A 7,500-nucleotide genomic window follows, 5' to 3' on the forward strand; every position below is an offset into this window, starting at 1 on the left:
TGCCGCATGTTATTTACTCTTCTCCCAGCGATTGTCGGGGTTTGGAAGGGGTCAGGTATGCATGGTGCGAGGTGCCGGTGCCGCTGTAGCCCTAGCACAGCGCAGGCGTGGCTCAGGTATCTACTTTATGTATATTTTAAAGTAAGTTAGAGGCACCACGTCTCCCCACCAGTCCCTCCCAGCATCCCTGTCGCGTCCGAAGGCTGCCGGCGACCTCGGCTTGCACGCCCGCCATGCACTTCCCTCTCTTATTTTACTCCTTCCACCTGTTATTTCACCCGGTTCGCTCTCCTTTGCGATATAAAGACAAAAGGTAAACATTAATCTTCATCCAGAAGGGTCGTGGGAAGAGGCAGAGCGAAGTGAAAAGGAGTAATAGCGAGAAATAGGACAACATATCTGTCTGGAATGATGCTACCAGACTTGGGCCAGACACGAGAGTTGCCTGGTGACGTATTAACGACCATTTTTCCCTGCGTGGATCTGAGGGGACTAGGCTGTGTTAGGCTGAACCTCACAGATATTACAGCCACCCACACCTCCTTTGTGCGCGGGGAAATACTGCTTATGTCACGTATCATGGCCACCCCAGAAAATTAGGTCAGGCTGCTATAAATAGTCACCAAGTAAAGACAGTACTTCGCATCACCGCCCTGACATTACTAGCGGCTCGCCACACCTCCCACCAACCATTACACCACACACACGACCCGCACTGGGGAGTTAATAAAGCGTAGCAGGAAAAAAAGACGAATGACTCAGAGACAGTAGCAAGGGAGGGGACAGTTGCCTAGCGTTCCCTGATCGGACGTCCCCAGTGGCGCTTTCAATCCCCGAGTGGCAGGGCCTGGGCAGTGGCGGTAAATAGTGGCAAGTGGGCATAGTACTGGCGGTAGACAATTAAGGAGTGAGGCAGGCCGGGAAAGTCTGCCTGTACACCTGTCTCGCGCCCGGGGCTGGACCAGGTGAGCTCGGCGCCAGGGCTGCCAGTTTCCGTTTTCCCGAGTCACGGTACTGGACACCCCTCACTTAGTCCCTGCTCGCGCCCCTGCCATGACGGGCCGCTGTGCTTTACCTGGGGAAGACAGAGGCATTTATACGTGTGATTAGTGGTGGTTGTGGCGACGTAGGGCGTGTGTGCAGGGCGTTGGGAGAGCGTCGAGGGCTGCGGGAGGGTTGGCGCGCGTGGAAACTCAGAGTTCCCGGATGTTCGGGGTCGAGGAGGGAGGAGGGGAGATGAATCCTAACAGTTAAGCCGTTTTTCACACTCACATCCCCGCAACACCCCTTCTGGCCGGCAAGTTATGGGCAGACACACCCGCTGCAGGCTGTGAGAGGTGCACAACCCCCAAAAGGCGCCGGAAGACAAGGTGAGGTGTGGTGGTGGTGGTGGCGGTCGGGCCTGCCTCGCCACGTCTTGTCAACACTCAAGGACAGATGTTCCTTTCATCCTATTTCCCACACCCTGCACCCTGCCCGCCCCCCTGCTTGCTAACCACGCTTTGGGATGCCTGTCTGTGTGTGTGTCTGGCCGTGGGCGTGTGTGTGTGCGTGGGCGTGCTGTGTGGGTGATGTGGGTAGCCCTCTGGCCTGCCCTGCCCAGTTTTTTGCTCTCTCTTTCTCTCTCTCTCTTACCTCTCTCTCCCTCTCTCTCTCACCTCTCTCTCTCTCTCTCATACCTCTCACTCTCTCACCTCTCCCTTTTTCTCTAAATTTAAGTGTGGGTTGGTGTTGGTGGTCACTGTTCACCCTACTGCGGCCCTGCCCATCTTCATCCCCCCCTCCCCACCTCCTCTTCTTCCTCCCGCTCCTCCTCCACCGGTCTTCCTCCTCCTCCTCCTCTTCTTCCCTCACCCGGCCTAACCTGACCTAATATGGTGTTTTTTTAATTCAGCTCGTTTGGTTTGGTTAGGTTAATTTTTAGAGGGAAATTTGTGTTTTCAAGTGTGTTTTTTTCCAGTTTTTTCCTTTTTCTTCTTTTTTCTCCCTGGTTCCTTTTTTATTTTTCTACTTGTCTTTTTCCTTTTCTTGTTTTTGTTTTCCCATGTGTTTAAAAGTAGGAAAATTTTGGTGTTTTTTTTTTTTTTTTTAGATTTTTCCATTTCTGTTTCTGTCTTTCTCTTGTTATTCATTATTGTTTCCCCCCTCCATGTTTTCCTTTCTATTTTCTCCTTTCCTTTATTCTCATAGTTTTTAAAGGGGAAAGATTTTAAAGTTGTCAGTAATTTTAAGTATTTTTTTGAAGAGTTTTTCTTTTTCCTTTTTAATTTCCTGGCTGTTCCTCTTTTTTTTCCCCTTAATCTCCTCCTTATTACTGTTTCTCTCCTATGTATTTTCCTCTCAGCTTCATTTTCCCCATCTTTTCATTCTTGTTATTGTATTTTTATTCTTTATATTTCATAGCACTTCGTTTTTTCCCTCATTTCCTTCTAGTTACTATTTTTTATCATTTATATTTTCTCAGCAGCGTCTTTTTTCCCTTTTCTATCCTTTAAATAATCTGGCAGTTTCCTTTTTTTCCCTTCAGTTGCTTCTACTCAATGTTTTTATCCTTTGAATATCCTGACAGTTCCTTTTTTCCCTCTTATTTGTGACTTAAAGTGATATTTTCAGTACAGCCATCCCTCGTTACCTACAATAACTCACCCGACTTATCCATAGTTAAGGAAAACCCATATACACTTATCTGCCCCTTAAGAACACCCCTGCATCCCCCAAGCCTCGTTGAAGTGACAAAAACAGCACGTACACAGTTACAAACACTTCATTTATCAGTTAACTAGAGGAATCAAGAGATGAGCACGGCTAGGCTGCCTCTCATTGCCGCCTCTGTGTGGATGAGTGGCCAGCAGCAGTGTGTGGAAAAGTGAAGCTGGGGAACTGAAACTGTGGTGAAGAGAGGAGGAGATAGGAAGAGAGGAAGGGATAGGATTGAGTAATGAGAGGAGGAGCAGGAGGAGGAGGGAAATAAACTGTGGTGAAGAGATGATAGTAAGAGAGGAAGGGATAGGACTTAGTAATGAGATAAGGAGGAGGAGGAGAAGAAGGAGAGGGAGGTGACAAACTGTGGTGAATGAGTGATGGCTGTATTTGTAAACTTTTCACGGTTTTAATACTTTTTATGCATGTTTGAATTACTAATCCTTCTATCTTTCTTCTCTCCCTTGCCAGCATTCCCAGTACACACAAATGACTAGTGTTAAGAAATTGTGTGTGTGTTTTTTTTCCATATTCATTCAGTTCGTCAACCAGGAAAACTTTTTTGGTTAGTTCGTAAGACAGTTTTTCATAACCCGTCAATTTTTTCAATTTTCCGTTCTGTTTTTCGTAACTTTCCGTGCGTTTTTCATTTTGTGGTGTTCCTCTGGCCTGTTCTTCATGGTGGTGTTACTAAACTATTGTGGCGTTGTGTGGTGTATTCTGAAACATGCACCAAAATACTATTACTACTGCATCTACTATTACTGCTACTGTACTGTGTCAAGTGTGTGGCGGTAACTGAGGCAGGCAAGTACACAGGGAGACGATAACACTGGTAGACTGACCCTCTCTCTACTGCACTGTGTCTTGAAGTGTGTGGCTGTAACTGAGGTAGGCGAGGACACAGGGACATGGTAAACTGCTAGACTGATTGTGTGTGGCAGTGTAGAAGTATGATATATCAGCATAAACAGCTTTTTTGTAGCTTTTTCTTATGTTCCTGTGAGTGAAGAGGCACATACAGGTTAATGGAGATGCCCTGTTTTGTGTGGTTGTGTAGAAGCAGGATAAATTAGAGAAAACATGGCCTTTTGCAGCTTTTCTCGTGTACATGTGCTGTGGGAGTAAAGGGTTAGACACATGGGTTAATAATAGGCAGGCTTTGTGTGTTAGTGAAGAAGCAGAACATAAACAAGGAGAAATATGGCTTTTTTTTTAACTTCTCGTTTTTTTTTTAGGTTCTTATGAGTGTACAGGTAGACACACAGGTTAGATATAGGCAGGGATAGTGTAGCAGTGTGTGGGGTGCAAGAACAGACTCATAATTAGCTGTATAAACACAACAAACTGGGAAATGTGGGTCTATGGGAGGGAAGGAGCAAAAACACAGTATGAAAGGCAGGCTTGGTGTCGCAGTGTTGGGTGAATAGGTAGACTGGTTAGCTGTGTAAACTTGAGAAGCAGGAAATTGTGGGTCTTGCAGAGTGAAAGAGTTGAAACACACCAGTAACAGGGGCAAGGCTGGTGATGCAGTGTGTGAGGTGCAGAAACAGACCCATATTTAGCTGTATAAACTCAAGAAATAAGGAAATCTGTGTCTGTTTGGAGAAAAGATGCAACAACACTGCCTCAAATCAACACAGCCTCACAGAAACACAGCGACAGCCTCGTAGAAACACAGCAACACGACCTCACAAAAACATATCATCAGCCTCACAAAAAACACAGCAAGAGCCTCACAAAAAAACACAGCAACACCCTCACAAAAACAGCAACACATCTTCACAAAAACAACAACACAACTTCACAGAAACAGAACAACAAAACCTCACAGCGACACACAGCCTCACCTCGCCTCGCCCCACAAGACCGGACAAGGAAACAAAACCATCGTAATTTCAGGACGGTAGTTACAGGGAGCATTACCGCCGTCTAATTTAATCCTGGCGGGAAGTTGGACGAACTTGTTTATAATTGGCACCGGTCGTCCTTCCACCCCGTCTTGTCCCGGCGATAATTTGTGCAGGAAATAAGCGCAATTTTACGTAACCCAACGCAACGAGGAGGAAGAGCAGGCTGCTGGGGGGTGACATGAAGGATGATGAGAAGAAATTTACCAACATAGTGTCATTTTTTTATATTCAGGCCATTAAAGTTTGTGGGTTGCTGTGAAGTGAGCATGAATGTAGCTGTGGTTGTTGAAATTGCCTCAGCGTCACTTGTTGGCCGTGCTGTGGTAACGTAATGCTGCTAAGATGACCACAGCATTGTTTCCTAGTCGTGCTGTGCTGGTACGACCCACAGCTTCGTATAATCAAAGCGTCAGTGTCATTTAGGCTTGCTGCGTTGCTAAAATAACCACAGCATTCTTGTCTAGGCTGTGCTGTGCTGGTATGACCCACAGCATCACTTATTGGGTCTTGCTGTGCTGTGTTGCTAATATAATCACAGTGTCAGTGTTACCTAGACTTGCTGTGTTGCTAATATAACCACAGCATTGTTACCTGGCCTTGCTGTGCTGACATAAACCGCAGCATCACTATTTGTTCCAGCTGTGTTGTTAATAAACTGTATATTTTGGTGGATAAGATGACTTTAGTTGATGGTGGTGGTACAAGATGACACCCAAACTAACAAACAATCTTTATAGCTGATATTGGTAGTAGAAAGCAAGACCCAAACTATCAAACGATCTTTAAAGCTGATATTGATGGTACGAGACGACACCCAAACTACCAAACCGTCTTTTTAGCTGATATTGGTGGTAGAAAACGACACCTAAACTACCAAACCATCTGTGAAGTGTGGGTCAGTGAGCACCAGATGGCCGAGATGGTGACATACTAGTACAGTGAATAAAATACCTTGAATGTATTTCTGGTATTAAGCCACCATCATCTTCAGGTGCATAACTAAACCTAAAAATTTCCACCAGGTGTTTTTGTACATTTTTGTGAAAGAGAATGGGTGGATGATGATTGTGTTAAAGTTATTTGTGGTATTATCAATTTTCCTAAAGATAAATAAACCGTTGCCTTGTGCCGTCTGCGTGTGTCAAGCTATCGGCCACAATCTTCTATATATTATGTTTCTTCTGAGTAGATACCCCAGCGTTCTTGAATTTTCTCAGTATGTGGAGTTGTCCCTATGTAACATTGCAAGGTGGATAGATTCATGTTACCCACAGTTTGCTTCTCCTTGCCATGTAGCTTGAGGTTTCATGCCTTGAACACCTTTATGTAAATCCTTCTTCAGCTTCAGGAAAAACTGGGGAACATTGACACAGCCTCCTGCTTTGTCCATTCGTAAACAATGCCAGCAGAGGGTTGTGGCTGTTCTGCATTAAATTTTGTTTACACACTTCAACAGGAAAACATTTCAGTGCATTTTCTCAAAATGGATTCCTATTTTACTGTAACTTCCCCCAAAAATTGTAATACAAGGTTGTTTATTTACAATGGTATTTTGTGTAAGATTTTAGGGTCATTGTTTTTATATCTGACGTACAGGCAACCCACTTTTTTGTGCCTTTTTTTAGGATGATTCAAGTGTCGTCTTATGCACCAGAATATGCACCAAACCACCTCCATTGTCACCTGGCCTTGCTGTGCTGATATAAACCACAGCACTATTTGGCCTTGCTGTGTTGCTTATATAACAGCATAAAGCTTTGTTGTTCTATGTTGTACTAATATAACCACAGTTACCTAGGCTTGCTGTGTGAACGTAACCACAGCATCACAGGACAATATAGACAGCAGAACTAGACAGAATGACGGAAAAATTTGATAGGTAGAAAATAGGTTAGTGAGATGGAAACAACAGAAAATTAGGTGCAGGGAAATACATTGTTTCCTCTGTTTATTCACACCATGGGCCGACAGGGGTGAGTGTGTGACAAGCTGCGGGTACAAGAATAAGAAAAACAAGAAGATAAAGATTGTCTATAAAGAAAAAAAATGCAGATTGAGTCAGGTTATGCTTTGACATGACCGAGAGTGTGATGAAGTGGTAAAAATAAGTAAAAAAAATTGATTATATGGATAAACATATTGTGAGACTAAGAGTGTGACTTAAGAGTGACAGGGCTGAGAGAGTGACAGGGGTGAAAGTGACAGGGTTAAGTGTGACAGGGGATAAGAGTGTGATGCAGTATGGGTAGAATATAATAAGCTCAAAAAGTGATTATAGGGAAAAATAATAATAAGAGAGATTGAGAGTGTGATGAAGTTGATACAGAAATAACTAGCAAAAAAAACTGATTATTAACAAAAACAACAAAGAATATGAGGAGAGTTTGATGAAATGCTGGTACACAAATAACTAACAGAAAATTGATTATTGGGAAAAAAAAAAAATTAAAAGCATTTGATTGAAATACTGGCACAAGAATAACTAGCTAAAACTTGATTATGGTGGAAAAACACATATTTATAGAGCCAAACAAAGGGAGGGAGAGAAGGGGGTGGGGAAGTTAGGCCTAAACAATACTGGGGAAATAAAATATACTGTGCCGTTATGGTGCCCAGCCAAGACGAACAAAACTATCGACTTATCCACCAGTTTGTACAGTCAGGCACCATGCTGTGTTGGAAGGGCCGTATTTAAAGTGTGTAGCATCTCGTGGCACTTGTATTAATGAGCCTTGCAGTGCCAAGTTCAGGTGTTTTAAGGAGTCACGGTTTGGGAGTGCCATGTTGAAAGTCACCCGTTTTCTGTGGCACTCTTGTATTCCGAGTGTTGTATTCCGAGTGTAGCTGTGCCAAGTTGAGGTGTTGGAGGTTAGGGAGTGCCATGTCT

At 44.0% G+C, this 7,500-nt stretch overlaps 1 protein-coding gene and 1 long non-coding RNA gene across 4 annotated transcripts in view; both read left to right on the plus strand.

Moving 5' to 3' along the window:
• LOC135095615 (longitudinals lacking protein-like) overlaps positions 1 to 7,500 on the plus strand; it is a 35,678-nt gene that overhangs the window by 7,362 nt on the left and 20,816 nt on the right. The window contains exon 1 of one of the 3 annotated variants that reach the window (XM_063996554.1): positions 808 to 1,370. The exons of 1 other annotated variant lie outside the window; for it this stretch is intronic. The gene's annotated coding sequence lies outside the window, so the exon portion shown is untranslated. Of the gene's footprint in view, positions 1 to 807; positions 1,371 to 7,500 lie in introns of those variants that run through there. One more of the 3 variants, XM_063996553.1, reaches the window with a different exon arrangement.
• LOC135095616 (uncharacterized) overlaps positions 1,382 to 7,500 on the plus strand; it is a 14,953-nt gene continuing 8,834 nt past the window's right edge. The window contains exon 1 of the long non-coding RNA XR_010264456.1: positions 1,382 to 7,500. This exon is cut by the window's right edge and continues 2,882 nt beyond it. This is a non-coding gene — a long non-coding RNA (uncharacterized LOC135095616).

The sequence above is a fragment of the Scylla paramamosain genome, unplaced genomic scaffold (assembly GCF_035594125.1).
Source record: "Scylla paramamosain isolate STU-SP2022 unplaced genomic scaffold, ASM3559412v1 Contig1, whole genome shotgun sequence".
In the NCBI taxonomy this organism is placed as follows: Eukaryota; Metazoa; Arthropoda; class Malacostraca; order Decapoda; family Portunidae; genus Scylla; species Scylla paramamosain.